At 43.5% G+C, this 18,934-nt stretch overlaps 1 protein-coding gene across 1 annotated transcript in view; it reads right to left on the bottom strand.

The window, feature by feature from the left end:
- COL25A1 (collagen type XXV alpha 1 chain) overlaps window positions 1-18,934 on the bottom strand; it is a 550,081-nt gene that overhangs the window by 479,759 nt on the left and 51,388 nt on the right.

The following is an 18,934-nucleotide window of genomic DNA, read 5'->3' as shown; positions in this document are numbered from 1 at the left end:
ATGAGTGGTATTGACTAAGAGTTTACTTTGTGCAGAGCATTTACAAGTTCCTGAGCAAGTACACTTTGGAATGGAAGATACAATCCCCATTCTCAAGGGATCAGTCTAAAGGGAGAGACAGATTAAACGTTGATACTTAAGTTCTTTGTCTACCTTAAAGAGTTTACAGGGGAACATATACTCACCATTATGGGACTGAGGACATGGGTTTTAATCGTGGTCTTCCCCTTGCCTGTTGCATGGCCTTGGACAAGTAACTTCACTTCTCTTTGCCACAGTTTCCTAGTCTATGAAGTGAGGATTAAATACCAGTTCTTACTCTTGCTTCGTCAGCCTCATATGGGGTAGGGACTGTGTCCAACTCAATCATCTTGCATCCTCCCCAAGCTCGATTTAGTCCTTTGCACAGAGTAAATGCTTAAATACCCCAATTATCACGCCTGCAGCTACGTCAGGTCTAAGTGAGCTTTTCTTTGTTTGATCCTGTCTGAGGTCTCTGCCTATGTGCCAGCACTTTTCTCATCCAACTGTTTGAGTGCTTATATGTGTATTGCTTTATAACTATGGGATTTTATGGGTCTCTCGATTTGTACATTTCCATGCGGGAGTGAGGGTACTTGTATGTCTGCTTTAGGGTGTGTTCTGAGAGGAGAGAGAGAGGGGGAAAGGAGACAGAGGAGAGGCAGAGGGGACAGGAGACAGAAGAGGTGGAGAAAGACTGAAACACCTCCTGCCCTCCGAAGGCCAAGGTTTCCCATCTGCCCCTCGCACACAGAGGACGCAGTCTCGGAGGAGTGAGAGAGAAACGCGGCTTCACATGAGATCTAATACCAGACTGGGTTCTAACCCCAGCTCTACCACTTAGCTGCTGTGAAAACTTGGGCAAGACATTTCACTTCTTTATACCTCAGTTTCCTCATTTAATGTGAATCAAATACCTTTTCTCACTCCTCTTTAGCTCTGAACCCCTTGTGGGACAGGGAATATGTCTAACCTAATTACCCCAAAACTACCCCAAATATAGTGCCTGACACATAGAAAGTGCTTAAATACCACAGTAATGATTATTACATGACCCATCAGTAGGATCACTGGCGGGGGGGGGGGGGGTGGCACAGAGGTAGAGGTTTACTATTTCATGTGTCCCAGCCCAGACAAATCCACAGGGTGAGTAGGAGAGGTTGGTTGGCAGGATGCAAGGTGGAGCAAGTGTCCAGTCTTGAAAATGTCCTCTCCTGCAGGGCCCCATCCAGTCATTTAGGTATAAACCCACAAAGCCCATCACCTTATAAAAGCAACTACATGGCTTAAAAAGTATACCCAATTCCAAAAGGAGAAAGAAAGCATTCACAACACCACTTTTCACCTTTGTGCTCCCTTCAGTTCCAGAACCTTTTGTGTTTACAGATGGCCTTAATTAAGGAGGGTAATTTCTAATTTATAACTCAGGAAACGCTTGGAATCTGTTGTGAAGTAGAGTTAGCGGAACCCTGGTAACCCCAATCTCATCCCAGATGACTACCTCCATGACATTAATTCATCTGAACAGGTTCTTGATGGGCCCATAAGTCTTTTTTATTGTAATTATAATACTGCTCTGTGGCACTCCAACTGGAAAAAAATAATGGCGAGAAAGGGGCCATTTCAGACAAGCCACACTAACTTTTTTTTTTTTATATACATCTTGTGTCTGAGCGGCATCTGAGTGGAAAAACGGTGACTAAAGGAGCTCTAGGGCTGGATGAATAGCTGCCTCGTTTTTCCTCTCATATACCTTACATTTTATAAAAGTGACATCAGCTCTCTGAAACCATATAAAGTAGAATACCGCTCGTCCTCTCGTCATCCACATCACCAGACAGCTTTTCTCATCTACAGACCGCTCGAGAACTCCTTTGGTGTTTCCTCAGGACTGCACCAGGCGCCCCAACCATACTGCTAACGTTCCCTTCCACTTAGAAGTCTTGGTCTTAATTTCTTCTTTTTTTTTTTTTTTTTTTTTTTTTAAAAGCACCACTAATCCAGAAGTAATGAATGTCTTTAACCGGTATACACCCCTCTCCTCTCCCTGCAATAAACACACACTTAGCCCACCACACAATTTGTCAGGATTTTGAGGAGGGGGAGGTTTCGGTCAGATGAATATTGTCATTTTAGATTCTGGGATTCCGGCCAACACGAGCGTTTGTAATGAGACTGAGTTTGAACTGGACAAGGCATATGGTGGAATCTCAAGGGACCATTAGTTATATGATGTTAGAGTGATTCCTCCCTATTCACTGGAATCTCCCACTCAAAAAGCTGAAAGATGAATGGATAGCCATAGTAAAATATAAGTTTCAACTCTACCACCCCAAAGCAGAAAGTAAACGTAGGTAGGTTCATCTGCTTTTCAGAAAATCTTCAGAGAAACTTGGGGCACAACTCCAGAGAACCTACCATTTCTTGCTCTTCCGTCACTTACATCCTTTTCTGATTTCATATTTACTAAAAGGCTTTCAAAAGTGATTTAGACTTGAAATTGTTATAAGGAACTTTTAAATTGTCCTCCTCTCCAATGAACTAACCAAAGTCAAAGCGGTTTCCTGTCCTTTGGAAATGGGCCCCGTTCTTGGACACTTTCTGGTTGTATTGAACACATTCTTCAAAGAGGAGTTTTTCTGTCTTCATGCCCTCAGCATATGCCAGTTTTCTGTTTTTATATGACTTATCTTATGAGTACATGGGCTGGGATTGGAAATGAGCCTTTAAATCTCTCTGAGGCCAGGAGGAAGGAGGCTTTCAGTTCAGCTTGCAGCTCTATCGAAAAGTATCTCAGACTAGACAGCCACTACTTATACGAGAATACATTTTAAACCTGCAGTCAATTTGTCCAGTTCACATATAACTCCTTATTAATAGGGATGTGTGGAAAGGAGCAGCTTCATAGGAGAGGCAAATATAATTAAACAACTTAAAAATAAGTCCCATGAGGAAAGGTAGAGAAACTGGGATAATTCAACTGGACAAGAGAAGGTTAAGTGAGTGGATCTAATAAAAGTCCTCAGGTATTTAACTAGTATCCCCAGTGGCCCCTTCCAGTGAGTACAATGTAAAAGGAAATAGGCTAACAGGGTAGTATGAAGAACTGAGGTTAGACAGAAAGAAGAGTTTCCTAACATGGAGGTTGTTAAACTTAAAACAGGTGTGCCAGTGCAATCTTGCCTGAAGGCAGAGGGATAACCTCAGTGACCTCTCAGAGTCCCTTTGCCCTAAAATGCATAGCTTGATTGGAAGAGCGGGGTGTGAGAAAAGGATTAATGCACAGGGAAAAGGGAGAAGGCAGAAACAGTTGACCAGCCCTCATTCGGTATAGAAGACCGCTGAATCCCACAGAGGAGGAGTTGAAAGTTCTATTCTCCTCCACAGAGGAGACACATTAAATAAATGTTGCCTGCCCTAGGTCACACTAGGTCAATCTAACCCCTAGAGGAAGATGGCGGCGGGGGCAGGGGTGGCAAGGCAAAATGGTCTCTGCCTCTTGATATCAATGGCTGCCATCTTCCCTGGGACAAAACTGACCAGTAGGATCTTTTCATAATGCTAACAATGGCTTGACTTTTCAAGCAGCTAATGTCGAGAATATCTGACGCGAATACCTTTGTTCGCAATTTGTCATGAAAGGCCTAAAAGGCATTCAGTTACAATTGGATGTTTTTCTAAGGAGATTGACCCAGGAATCTGCTCAACTGGACAGCTGCTTCCTGAATTGCCCCCAGCTCCCCATTCGCTGTCAGCCTCCGTCAGACCGTAGGGGCTTTCTCCCTGGCCTCCCGGAAGAATGATGGGGCTAGGATGGAAAACCTTTCATCGAATGAGGCTGAGGTGCTATGGGTCAGTACAGGAGGAGGTCCAGAAAGTAGGAGCAGTCAAGCAATCTGCCCACTTGCAGGATGGCACCTAATGGAAAGAGCACGGGCCTGTGAGCCCGAGGACCTGAGTTCTAATCCCAGCTCTGCCACTAGCCTAGCTGTGGCAAGTCACTTGGCCTCTGTGCCTCAGTTTCCTCATCTGTATAATGGGATAAAAGACCTGATCTCTCTCCTCAGATCAGGTGCTCCACATAGATCCAACCTGATTATCCTGGATCTACCCCAGCTCAGACCAATGTTCTTGGCACGAATTAAGCGTTTAATAGGTATTATTATTATCCTGCCCAAAGTTGAACAGGCAAATCCAACTTTTTCTACAGGAATGTTCCTTGAGAAATATGCCTCCTCCAGGTACAGGCATCCAATGGCAGCTGTGCTTGGGCATCTCACCTATCAATCCATGGTATTTGAGCATTTACTATGTGCACAGCACTCTACTAGGCACTTGAGAGAGGACAATTACAACAGAAAAAGCAGACATTCCCTGCCCACGACAAACTTATGGTCTAAATGGAAAGAACCTAATTTTAATTATCAGGTTGGACCCAGTCGCTACCTATGTAGGAGAGAGGACAGGCACTAAATTGCCACTTTACCAAACTGAAGCACAGAGAAGTTAAGTGACTTACCCAATGCCATACAGCAGACAAGAGGCTGAACAAGATTAGAACCCAGATCCTCCCCCAGGCCTGTGTTCTTTTTAAGGCCATGTTGCTTCCCTTAGATTCTGGTCTCTTAATTGTACATTTTTTTCCCTCCACCTGTCTTTGGAGAAAATGAAGTCAAACTACATCTATAACACTCAGAAAAAGAAACCATATACCCTTAAGAGGTGATTATATTGTTATACCCTGTTTATATTCCCTACCCCCACCTGCTCTCAGAGGGTCACATTGCTTCTCTTTCAGGTGACATTGGCAACATTTTTCATCTATTTCACAAAATGAAGGCTAAGAAGTGGTTTGACACCTCCGCATTGCAAGGTACTTGAGGCTTCATTCACAGGCAACAGCCCTGAAAATAATTACAACTGTCTATTCATTTTCTGCTCTGCTGCACCTGACTGGTTCTGGGTCACCTGTCATTTTTTCTGAATGCTAAAGTTTCAGAAATATTATTTCTCAAGTGTTTCAATAACTGTATGACCAAATTTTATAGTTTCCACTTAAATTCAGGTTTCATGGCAACATGGCACTATCACACAACAGAGTCTAGGAAGGTTCAGGAGAAAGGCAATCAATAAAATTTGTAAGAATATCCAAAATTTATTTATATTAATGCCTGTCTCCCCCTCTCTAGATTCTCTGTGGAGAGTTCTTTGTGGACAGAGAGCATATCAATTCTGTTGCATCGTACTCTAAGTGTACTGCTCTACACATGGGAAGCGCTCAAAAAAATAGCATGGATTGAGTGATTCCACATGGAACACTGTATTAAGCATTTCAGAGTGAACAATAGCATTAGTATTTGTTAAGCATTTACTACCTGTCAAGTACTGTTCTAAGCGCCGTGATAAAGTTAAATCAAGTCAGACGCATTTCCTCTCCCACATAGGGCTCCGTCTAAGTAGAAGGAAGAACAGGTATATAATTCCCATTTGACAGGTGAGAGAACTGAGGCACAGAGAAATTAAGTGACCTGGCCAAGGTCACACAGCAGGCAAGTGGCGGAGCCAGGATTAGAACTCAAGTCCTCTCGACTCCCAGGCCTGTGCTCTTTTCCACTGGGCAATGATGCTTCTTGATTCCTGCACTTAGTCTTTAAAAATGATTAGAATTCATATGCTTTTTTGGATAATAATAATAGTGGTAATTAAGCATTTATGTGCCAGGCATTGTACTAAGCGCTGGTGTGGATACAAGCAAAGTGGGTTGGACAAAGTCCACATCCCACATGGGGGTCACAGTCTCAATCCCCATTTTCCAGATGAGGTAACAGGCACAGAGAAGTGAAGTGACTTGTCCAAGGTCACACAGCAGACAAGTGGCAGAGCCAGGATTAGGACCCATGGCCTTCTGACTCCCAGGCCTGTGCTCTATCCACTATGCCCTAAATACCTACTGCTCTCTCAACACTAGGTGAAAAAAAGGTAAAGAAATTCAATTACTCTTTTGAAAGTAGTCAAGAAAATAGTCTGCAGTTACAATATAAAGATCTATTTGTCCAAATCCAATGAAACCAAATAGTCATTTAGATACATCCCCAGGCCTTAGAGCGCAAAACATTAGAACGAAAATGAGACGATACATTTCTGTAGTCAGAATGACAGAGATGAGGGAGGACAGGAGAACAAAGTTCCAGGACTTCCTAGATCCAAGAGAACACAAATCACATAATATGCAAATGAGCCTAATGTGATACAGGTGTGGTCCCAGAGTCACTAATTTCCATTTCCTTCTCTGAGGCTTTGGGAGCCGAAACATTTGTATTTCCTGACTTTGGGGCTGTTGAAGTTTACAACGTCTCACAGGCTTTTTATTGTTCCAGGGTTCCAGCAACAGCCTTCAGCAACTCAAATCACACTTATAACTCGGCTCCCAGGAGCTTAGCAAAATGCTTTATTCAAAAATGACCACACTCTGGGCTGATCACTTTCCAGAACAAAAACGATAAGCATGAACCACCACCACTCAGGCTAGCTTGGAATCTCCCAAATGAAAGGAAAAACTTTTCTTCTTCAAAATTTGAGGTAACAGAGGATTCTCAGACCACAAACTCTTTGTTGGCTCACTCCAAGCTAAGCAAGTAGATCTGCAGCATTCTGTTAGCTTCCTAGAAAGTGATAAAACTCATGATCTTATCACATGAGGTGTAACAATCGCCTCAGATGTGTGCTGAGATAGTACTTTCTCTATTCTCCCCACTTCTAGACTGTGAGCCCACGTGGGTAGGGATTTTTCTCTTTGTTGCGGAATTGTACTTTCTAAGCGCTTAATACAGTGCTCTGCACACCCTAAGTGCTCAATAAATATGATTGAATGAATAGTGCAGGAGGTTCCCTGTCCTGCTTGCTTCGGTGAATGTGTAAAGACCTAATCTTACTTGTCTGATTCCATGTGCGATCCCAGGGTGGAAATGTTTAGAAACTTGGTCTCCTTTCCACTGAGGTTCCTCTTAAACTCTTAAAAATCTAGATCCAACGGTGTCTTTACAGGATCTTCAATCGATGGTACTTGAGTTCTTACTGTGTGCAGGGCACTGTATTAAGAACTTGGGAGAATAATAATAATAATTATGGTATTTGTTAAGCACTTACTATGTGCAGAGCACTGTTCTAAGCACTAGGGTAGATACAGGATAATCAGATTGTCCCACGTGGGGCTCACATTTTTTAATCCCCATTTTTACAGATGAGGGAACTGAGGCACAGAGAAGTTAAGTGACTGCCCAAGGTCCCACAGCAGACAAGTGGCGGAGCCGGAATTAGAACCCATGACCTTTGACTCCCAATCCCAGGCTCTTTTCACTAAGCCACGCTACTTACAATATTGATTGGTAGACGTGATCTCTTCCTACAAGGAGCTTACAGTCTAGTCTTTAGTAATCATTCCAAGCGCTTAGTACAGTGCTCTGCACAAAGTAAGTACTCCATAAATACTATTGAATGAATGAATAATCATTAGTAGCAATGTTGCAAGACTTTCTGCTATTTCTGCTATTTCATAGAGAAGCATGCTATCCAAAAACGGCTCAGTGGAAAGAGTATGGGCTTGGGTTCTAATCCCAGCTCCGCCACTTGTCGGCTGAGTGACTTTGGGCAAGTCACTTCACTGGGCCTCAGTTACCTCATCTATAAAATGTGGATGAAGACTGGGAGCCCTATGGGGGACAACCTGATCACCTTGTACCCCCCGAGCGCTTAGAGCAGTGCTTTGCACGTAGTAAGTGCTTAAATACCAACATTATTATTAAAAGCCTGATAATTTGACCCTGAAATTACCTTGCACTTCAAATAAGTGACCTCTTTTTCCTACACTCCCATTCTCATTTTTCCTTCCCCCAAAGCTTTCTGTACCATTCAAACTCCTCCCATCATCTTTCTCTGTATCGATAACCCTATGTCCTACTTCCTCTATCCTGCCCCTATTCTACCACCACTCTTAGGAATGAACCTGGAGAGTTTCCAGTAGTCTACCAGTCTCAGCTAGAGGAGGGAGAGTGAAGCAGAGGTCTACCCACTCCATTCCTAGCTCGGCCAGTGGCTAGCGAGGGGAAGGCCATCTGCTACAAGTCAAAACTCACCTGTACTGGGCAGCAGCGGCATGGGAGAGACAGAAGGTGGAGACTCGAGTTGACTGCGTGGAAGAAGGCAATGGTAAACCACTTCCATATTTTTAAGCAAAAACAACTCTAAGGACACACTATCAGAACGATTGTAAATGTAGGTGGGGCCTTCTGGGAGAGACATGTCCATGGAGTCACTATGGGTTGGAAACGACTCAACAGCATAAGACAAGTCTCATTCTACAGGGTGGCTTCTACCATAGACTCCTCCTATAGGCCCACTACCTATAGCAGCTTAAATTTTCCTTATTCTACATCTCTTCCAGGACTATGAAGAAACAAGTTCCCATTATCACTGTCTTGCATCTTCCCATCCTGGCCAGGGGCAAAATAAGCCATGGCAGCTCATCCCCAAATTCTACATTATCCTTTCTCCCCCCCCAAAAAAAAAATCTATTGATTGAGACTAGACTGGAAGCTCCTAGTAGGTAGGGGATATATCTACCAATTATGTCATACTGCACTCTCCCATGTGCTTAATACAGTGCTCTGCACAGAGTAAGTGCTCAATAAATACCATTCATTGGGAATGAGTCTAGTTCAGGGAGGATAACTTCCTTTGAAAAGGTGCAAGGATGATAGCCAATAATTCTGCTCTAATCACTGAGTCACCATTTCCAAAAGGAGGACAATGGATGTCACGTAGACAGGTTTTTGGGGCTATTATCGCCCCCATGTGGCTGGGTAGATGTTACTTTTCTGAACAGTTAGTTGGGAAAAAGAACCCGCCCCCTCTTTCTTCCACATGGCTACAGGACAAGCTCTCTCCTCCCTCCCTCCCTCCAAGGGATGGAACAAAGCCTACATAAAGACTCCAACCCAGGGCACCTATAATTCTGCAGCTGCCGCTGCGGCACACATCCCGCCTCCACCTTCCCCACTGAGGGTCAGCTGTTCATCCACAAGCAGATTCCAGGTCAGCTCTCCAGTGAACAGCGGATTAGCTGGAGGAGGAAAAGATGAGGGGGGATCTGAGTCCCCGACAGCTGTGCCAGTTCCCCGAGACCAAATAGTGGTGTCGATGCAGAAGGAATAAACCAAACAGTAGGCGCTCCCTTGATTGGTGATGCTGCCTGGTTTCTGTCACTGTCTGGGTCTGCCTCTGGGGCAATTGGCATGATCTTCCCCCACCTCCATCTGGACAGCACTCACATCAACCAGTGAAGTCAGCACTAAATCAAACAACGGTACTCACTGGCCACTTATGGGCAGAGCACTCGGGAGAATACCAATCACTGAATCGTGTTTACTGAGAACTTGAGTACTAAGTGCTTGGGAAAGTACAACAGAACAAAGGGTTTTTCATTTTGTATGGTAGCGGTTAAGTGCTTACTATGCACTGGGCATTGAATTAAGTGTTCAAATTAGGTCCAGGCCATATCCCACATGGGACTCCCAGGATTAATCTCCATTTTAAAGATAAGGTAGTAGGCACAGAGAAGTTAAGCGACTTGTCCAAATCCACACAGCAGACAAGTGGTAGAGCCAGAATTAGAACAACGGGTCTGACTCCCAGGCCTGGGCTCTACCCACTAGACCACACTGCTTCTCAGAATTGAGAGATACACATTTCCTGCCCTCAAGGAACTCAGAGTATAGAATATTAGGCATACGGCATTGTTCTCTAGGTTTATGATTGCACCATAAAAAGATTAAACTCTGCCCTCAAGGAGTTTATAATCAAGGAGTTCATAATCTAATATGGTAAGCAAGACAAGGCTAAAATACAATCAACATAACCAATAAACGTTTAAGGGGGAAAAGGAGGAGAGAGTGGAAGTCACCTCCACATCAAGCAATAAGGAAAGCTATTTTGTCTGCCCTCTTTAAGAACTTGATAATCACCCCACAGCACATGTGTGTGAATATATCTGTAATTCCTTTATATTAATGTCTGTCTCCCCCTCTAAAATCTAAGCTCCTTGTTGACAGGGAATGTATCTATCAACTCCATTGTGTTGTACTCTCCTAAGCACTTAATACAGAGCTGGGTACAAGTAAGCACTCACTACATGCCAGATTAATGAATGTGCCTAAAGAAAATAATATGATAAACTCTAGGTGTAGACTCCTCTGCATGGCTCCCAGCTCTGCCACTTGTCAGCTGTGTGACTGTGGGCAAGTCACTTCACTTCTCTGTGCCTCAATTCCCTCATCTGTAAAATGGGGATTAAGACTGTGAGCCCCACGTGGGACAACCCGATTCCCCTGTGTTTACCCCAGCGCTTAGAACAGTGCTCTGCACATAGTAAGCGCTTAACAAATACCAACATTATTATTATTATTAAGAGTTAAGAATTTTCTAACTTGACATTAATCTTATTTTCTTCAAATTGTTTCCTTCCATAAAAGCAGTACTGTTTCAAAAACACATTATTTCTACATTTTAAAACAAACTCATGGTTATTTGATTGTTCTTTCTTTAACAAAAAGCAAAAGCCTTCAAAAGCCTTCCCCGCCCCCGCCCCGCCCCCCCCCGAAGAAGGATCCAAGCCCAAGGGCAGTCGCCTTCAAAAAGTTAGGACTCGCTGAATTAAGTTTCTAGAATCAAAGGGCCATTTCATCCAGGGCTAATGTGAAAACAAACCTTGTGCAACTGAGTCGGCCATGTCCAAATGAATCAATATCAGAGGACATTCTGGCTTTCTCTGGGAGGAAGCCAGTTCATTCAAAAGCAGTGTCCCCAGACCCATAGGGGAGGTCAACCCTGACCCACTAATGCAACTGTACTCAATTCTCTTGTGACACAAGGGGAGCTCTAGATCCATCTCGGTTTAAGAACCATGTGTGCCACAGTATTCATCTTTTTTTGACTCATTCAATCTTATTGAGAGCAAAGCACTGAATGCTCCCCCAATCACATTTGAGTGCTTAACTGTACTCAGAGCACTGGTCTATGTGCTTGGGAGAGTACAATTTAAGAGAGCTGGTAGACGTGTTCCGTGTCTATGAGGCTATTTCAGCTGGTGGACCATTAGTCTCAAGCCTCAGGGTCACGGATTCATGCCTCATAATGGGTGCAATTCTTTCCCTCTAGACTGTAAACTCCTTGTGGGCAGGGAATGTGTCTACCAACTCTGCTGCACTGTACTCTCCCAACCATTTAGTACAGTACTCTGCACACGGTAAATGCTCAATAAATGACGGCCCTTGGATTTGCACCTTTTATTTACCCCTCCCTCAGCCCCACAGCATTAATCTAAACTAAGGATACGTTCATGGATCTCTGTGTTCCCTTCTAGATTGTAAACCTGTGGGCAAGGAACGTGTCTACCAACTATAATATTGTACACTCCCAAGCGCTCAGTAATAATATTAATGGAATTTGTTAAGGGGTTACTATTTGCCAGGCACTGTACTAAGCACTGGGAATAGATACAAGCAAATCAGGTTGGATATGGTCCCCATTCCACATGGGGCTCACAGTCTCAATCCCCATTGTACAGATGAGGTAACTGAGGCACCGAGAAGTGACTTGCCCAACGTCACACAGCAGAGAAGTGGTGGAGCCGGAATTCTGATTCCCAGCACCATGCTCTATCCACTACCCCGTGCTCCTGCAGCGCTCTGCCCACAGTAAGTGCTCAATAAATGCGATTGAAGGACTGTAGTCTAATCTCTGCCCACACAAGCAGCAAGTATTTCTTTGCAACCTGGCCCACCAAGCCCAAGCCGGCTTGTGCTGCTCAAAGACTGTTCCCGAGTAGTGTTCTAGCACCTAAAAATAGGAATCATGACAGAATTGAGGGGACTCTTGTTCACGATGGAATGGTTATCCGAAGACCCAAGTAGAATACACCGACCAGCGGGGAGGAGAGAGGAAAAAAAATAAATAAAATCATAGCATCCATCTAGCATTCCTGTTGTCACGGCTGAAAAACGATTCATTTGAAATCCCTTCTCCGTAACTCCTACAACTCTCAAGAGTATTTAAGGAAAGAATCATCTGTGTAAAATAAGAATTAAAAAATGGTGTCCCACTCTCCAAACACAAACAGGTCCCACGAGAGCTAGCGGTTTGGTCCCGCATGCAAGCCAAGTTTTGGTAAAAGAAATTTCCCCAAAGCTACTGCTATCTCTTTTTCCAGTGCTAGTACAGTGCCTGGCATATAGTAAGCACTTAAATACCATCATTATTATTAGATCTGTATCTTCTGAGCACTAAGTATTCACCCCACCCTCAGCATTTAGATACAAATCTATAATTAATTTAGATTAAATGTCTGTCTCCCCTTCTAGACTAAGCTTGTAGGCAGGGAACATTTCTACCAACTCTGTTGTACTGCATGTTCCCAATAGCTTAGTATAGTGTTCTGCCCACAGTAAGCACTCAATAAATAGCACTGATTGATTTGACTCTCCCTTATGAACCCAAGCCTCCACTTTGCTTTGGGGAGTGGGCAATGGCAGCCAAATGGGGAACAACATGGTCCCACTCCAGAAATGATTCAGCAGTTTAAACTACCGCTTCCTGTCACTTCCTAATAGATTTATCCCAGGGTGCCCATATACATCTGTTATTCCATTATTCTGGTTTGTTACGCTACTAAGCCTATGAATATATAAACCACTGAGAACCTATAAAGTTGGAAAGCTAAGAAAGGTTTATGCGCAAGAGAGGACCAGTTTACCAGTTCAGACTTAGACAAACCCCTTCTGAGTTCGGGACCCCGATGAGACCTCTACAAAGCTCAGCTATATTTTCTAAACATTTGAGTGGCCCCGTTCTGCGGTTAAAAGATCATTGCTCTTTGGAAAGCACGTAAACAAACTGCAAGAAATCTAGAACGATTTCCAGATTCCAACATTCATTCGTATTTTCATCCATGCATATTTACTGATCGCTTACTGTGGGCAAAGCATTCGTTCATTCAATAGTATTTACTGAGCGCTTACTAGTTGCAGAGCACTGTACTAAGCACTTGGAATGTACAAATCGGTAACAGATAGAGACAGTCCCTGCCCTTTGACGGGCTTACGGTCTAATCAGGGGAGACGGACAAACAAGAACAATAGCAATAAATAGAATCAAAGCACTGTACTAAGTGCTCAGTAAAGTACAAAAGAGCATTATCTCTATGCAGATCATCTAGCAGCTTGCACGTGTAAAATGTCTATCTGGAATTTCTCAGGCTAACACTCATGTCAACTGGAAAGTAATGCCAAATTGAAAAATTCAGTGAATATGGGTTGCCATGAAAACGTGGTCTTCGTTGGGTTTATTGTCAATTCTGTGCTGATGCTGCAAAGCGCTTTTAACAGCTGCATCTTCTCTTGGATGTGCCTCCAGAGCACAGTCATAGAAACACACACACACACACACAACAGTTCCTGAATAACTTTGTCACATAGCCTGTTGAGTTGGAAGTTTTTTTTAGATCAATTAAAAATCTCTCCCGACACCGATGCACCAATTCCCAGGTCACCAGCTCCAAAACGGGGGAATGAAAAAGGCAGATTTGAGAACAGGTGCTGTCACTGGCAAACACATTAGTTCAACAAAGGCTGATATTTATGTGCACGCAGAATGGAATGGAGTGTCAATCACATGTACAGTCTTTAGGCCACAGGATCACACCGTTAGCAGGGTCATCCTCAAATGCACAAGAGACAGTAACACATTTATGCCGTGAGGTAGCAGGGTATTTAAAGTCCTTCCATAAGAGCTTGAAAAGCTAAGGGATTTGGCCTGGACAGACCGAAAATAAAACGTAAAAAATGAGATGGGGACTCCAAGAATGACTGGTTCCCACTCTTTCAAGGGAGGGAAGTAAGTGTGGAGTGCTAAAAAGATCCCTTCAGAGCTGGGATTAGAATCCAAGACCTTCTGACTCCCAGGCCTGTGCTCTATCCACTATGCCATGCTGCTGCTCAATCAGGGGGGAAATCAGGTCCATGAGGGCAAGAGGCTCCCCAAGCTTCGGGGAAAGATGAGTAGCTATAGCTAGCCCTCCCCACTCCTTGGAGACAGAGAGGGGCAGGAAGTAGACTAAATGATGATAATAATAACAACACAATACAGTTAATTGCTTATTATGTGCCAAGCACTGTGTAAAATCCTGGAGTAGACAGAGTACAATCAACTCTATTTTTCATCCTTTACCAGCAGGCTGCAGATCTCTCTCCTATCTTGCCCAGAACGCAAGGAAGACTTTCTGGAGGAGACGATTTCAATAAGGCATTGAAATCCTCATTTTACAATTTCCTCAACTGTAAAATAAGGATTCAATACCTGTTCTCCTTCCTATTAGGACTGTGAGCCCCATATGAGACAGGGACTGTGTCCAACCTGATTAACTTGTATCTACCCCAGCGCTTAACACAGTGCTTGGCACATACAGATACTATCATTATTATTTGATGATGGGGAGAGTATTGGCCTATTGGGTATCACTTCCTCCTATCTGTAATTTGCTTTAGTAGCCATCTCCCCTTCTAGATCACAAGCTGTTATAGGGCAGGGATAAAGTCTAATTTTAATGACCTCTGCTTAGAGAAAATACTTTCTACAGTGCTCTGCATACAGTAGGTGCTCGGTAAATACCACTGATTGATTCTCTTTTCCAGTTCTGGGAATGTGCCGACCAATTCTGTTGTACTCTCCAAAGCACTCAATACAGTGCTCTGCATGCAGTAAGTGCTCGATAAATACCACTGATTGAGTGACCGAGCCTACAGTTAGAAGCTCCAAGCAAATCCATTACCATAACAAATACCATTAAAACCAACAAAAAAAATCCAGACTCGCAAGGTAAGACTGGAACTTTAGTAGCCCCTGCTCTTGCCAAGACTCCAGTTGGTCATTTTTAAACAGTCCAGAAAGGTTGGTTTGCTTTTTGGTTTTTTATTTAAATAGTATGTGTTGAGTACTTGCTATGTGCCAGACACTATTGGGTAGATACAAGCTAATCAGGTTGGACACAGTCCATGTCCCACATGGGGCTCACAATCCTAATCCCTATTTTCCAAATGAGCTGACAGAAGTAAAGTGACTTGCCCAAGATCACACAGGAGAGACGTGACAGAGCTGGAACCAGAACCCAGGTCCTCTGACTCCCAGGTTCATGCTCTACCCACTAGGCCATGATGTTCTCAGAAGATAATCCCCAGGCCATCAGGGTGAGCTCTGGCAGCTCATGAAAGAGGAAGGAGGTTAAGGATGTCCTGATTTCTCAGGAAGCCAAGAATGGCAGAATCTACCTAGAGTACAACCCTATTCATGCCAGTTTTCCTCATCTCCCATTCCCTTCTGCATCACCCTGACTTACTCCCTTTGCTCTTCCCCGCCTCCCAGCCCCACAGCACTTACGTATGCACCTGTAATTTTATTTATTTGTATAAATAATGTCTGTCTCCTCTCCACTAGACTATGAGCTCATTGTGGGCAGGTAATGTCACTATTTATTGCTGTACTGTACTTTTCCCCAAGCGCTTAGTGCAGTGATCTGCACACAGTAAGCACTCAATAAATATGATTGAATTAATGAATGAATCCCAAATGCTCATCACATAATGGAAGCACTTGGCCCCCTTTCCCAAACAACCAAAGGGATTTGTGAGCAGCACGGGACCATATGAGATCAGAAGCAGCTCACGCGGACAGACTCCGTGGCCTTTCTCCAGTGTGAAGTTAGGAAAGCAGCCTGCCTCGTTCCAGGCTAACCTGGAAGACTCCCTGTTGGTAGATCTCCCACTGACTCCTACCGAGAAGTCCCAGCAAAAGGGCAGTCGGATCAGATCCAGATGGCACTCAACTGGTTGAAAACCTAGCACTACCTTGCTTTTTGCTTGATCTATCTGGTCCCGGCTCTATTTTGCCTTCTGATGTTTAATTTATTTAAGATATTTCAGAGGAACTGATGTCATCTGGTGCAAGAGATGCATGTTTTGCAAATGAATGGCCAATTTGTTGCCCAAGGAAAAAGAATGTGAGAACACCATCTTTTTACATTTGGTCCTTTACAAAGTCTTTTCTATTTTTAAAACAAAATTGAAATAAAAAGCAGGTCCATCTTCATGCATCATGCCTGGCTAAGACATTGCTGACATTTCCAATCTTAACCAGATCACTGAGATGGAGAAGTCCATGATTTAATCATTTCTGTTGGAACGGCACATATTTAATTAGAAAATCCTCCCCTTTGAAGATGAGGTCTCCATGATGTCAGTCAAATTTCTCTCCACTCCCTGCAGGGTCCTACTAATGTTGAGGAACTGAAAAAAGTCTACAGGTGATCTGAGTCTAGGATAGAGTCTTGGGCTGTAAATCCTAGTACAGCCACCAAAACTGTAATAGTCAGTTAGTTCTGAAGATTTGGTGGTGGTCCCTTTGCCCTGTCTAGAAACTGGCTATCAAATATTCTAGAGTCCTGGAGGTAAATGACTAAAAGCCACTCACCAAATCACAGCAAGTGCTCAATAAATGCAACTGAATTAACCAGGCACTCCAGACGGACCAAAGAAAACCAAAGGATTATTTAGAAGCTGAACACACTATAAACTCTACACTCTAAACTCCTTACAGGCAGGGGACATGACTATCAATTCTACTATACTGTACTTTTTGAAGCACTTAGTACAGCGGTCTAGAGGCAAGTCTTTAAATGTCATTAATAGCTATTGACTGAAAACAGTGAGCCTTCCCCTCTAGAGTGTGAGCTGTAATGGGCAGGGAACATGTCTGCTCGTCTCTCTTGTATTACACTCTTCGAAGCCCTGAGAACAGGGCTCTGCACATAGTAAGCACGCAAACCTTTGATTAAATGCTTTCCCTGTTTCCTAGGCAGCGCACTGGCCAGTGAGGCAGCCACAGATCCAGAGGAAGAAAATTTAATCTAGAAGGCTGGCACATCCTTTGTGAGACTCAGAGAGGGGCAGTAATACGTTATGAAGTCCCAGACCTAAAGTTCTAGGGAGCCGTAGTGCAGTCTAACCACCTTCATGGCTATGTACCCTGGCCCCTCGTATATACAACATCTGATCATTTGGGTCATATTCATAACACTGCATGCAGTAAGCACTCAGTAAATATGATTGACCTACTCAATGGCAAAAAGATGACAAACAGGCAAAGTCCTACAACAAAATCAGCCCCCTTGCACTGAAATTAAGCTAATCTCCTGGTGCTTAGAGTAATGCTTGGCACATTGTACGTGTTTAACAAATATTATCACCACAGTTGCATCAGGTGAGAATTGTGAGGAGACAGGATGAACATAGTCACTGCCAGGAACTGGAAAAAAAAAAAATCAAGACTAGAAGACTGAGGAAACATTTCAAGGCCTTGGGTTGCTGTAAAACAAAGTTGTCCCTTGAGGGGAAGCTGGGAGGCAATTTTCCAAGATAAACTAATATGCCTCACTGTAATCAAGAAAGGAGTGCTCTTTTGGAGCAGATACTTCACAAGGATCTGCTTGGCCTAATGGAAAGCACATAGGGCTGGGAGTCAGAGGACCTGGCTTCTAATCCCTACACTCCACCACAAACTACTGTTTGACCTTGGACAAGTCACTTCTCTGTGCCTTGGCTACCTCATCTGTAAGATGGGAATTATATCCTCCTCCCTTTGATTTAGATGGTGAGCCCCACGTGGGACAGGAACTGTGCTCAACCCGATTATCTCCTATCTACCCCAGCACTTAGAGTGCCTATTATATGGACTACGCTTAAAAAGAACGAATTAAAAATCACTGTAAAATAACAAACATGGTGGCATTTGCGTGAGCCCAGTGTGGTTAGGAATGTGGGTCCCAAATTGACCTTTATAAGGACAATCGTACCATCAGTGGCTTCAAGCCAAAAAGCACAAACAACAGTAATTGTCAACTTCAATTGGCTCCCTGTCAGCATTCAGATGTGCAGACTGAAGAGTCCAAATCTTTGTAGCTACCCTCATTTGGAAGCTGCTCCATTTCCCTGCATTTTTTTGTTTTTGTTTTTTGTTGGGGGGGGGGGCGGTTTTGGCACTTGGTAAGCACCTATGTGTCAGGCATTGTACTAAATGTGGCTATCGATATAAGATAATACTAGGTTGAATCCAGTATTATTTGTACAGTATTTAGAGTATTCCCCCATGTGATTTAATTGTGGTGTTTAAGCACTTACCATGTGCCAAGATCTGTACTGAGTGCTGTGGTAGATAAAAGGTCCGACATTGGGCTCAGAGTCTAAGTAAAAGGGAGAAGAGGTACTGAATCCCCATTTTTGCAACTAAGGGAACTGAGATTCAAAGAAGTTAAGTGACTTGCCCAGGATCACCCAACAGTTAAATGGCAGTCAGGATTAGAACCCAGGTGTCCCAACTTCCAGGACCAAACTCTTTCCATTAGGCCTTGCTGATTCCCATGTAGAGTAGTAGGGTACATGGGGCTCACAGATTAAGTAGGAGGGAGTAGTAATTAATTCCCCTTTTACAGATGAGAAAATAGGCACAGAAAAGATAAGTAATTTGCCCAAGGTCACACAGCAGACAAGTTGTCATTTTGGTTTCCCTCCTCTGTACATTTTCTTCAGCTTTATTATGCTTTTCATGTAGTGACCACAGGTGCGCTCAGAAAACCAAGTTTTTATTTTCTTCTCCCTTCCTGACAACACCCAGACTGTGCTTGACCCTTTGGCTGCTGTCTTACTTTGGACTGATGATTTGAGGAAACCATCAATAACGATTTCCAGCCACCAAAAAAAAAAAAAATGAAATTACAAGTCACATTAAATACGATTGTTTCATAAAATTAAATTAC

The sequence above is a fragment of the Ornithorhynchus anatinus genome, chromosome 12 (assembly GCF_004115215.2).
Source record: "Ornithorhynchus anatinus isolate Pmale09 chromosome 12, mOrnAna1.pri.v4, whole genome shotgun sequence".
Lineage (NCBI taxonomy): Eukaryota > Metazoa > Chordata > Mammalia > Monotremata > Ornithorhynchidae > Ornithorhynchus > Ornithorhynchus anatinus.
The sequence above is the reverse complement of the archived record's forward strand: the minus strand, read 5'-3'. Positions and strand labels throughout refer to the sequence as shown.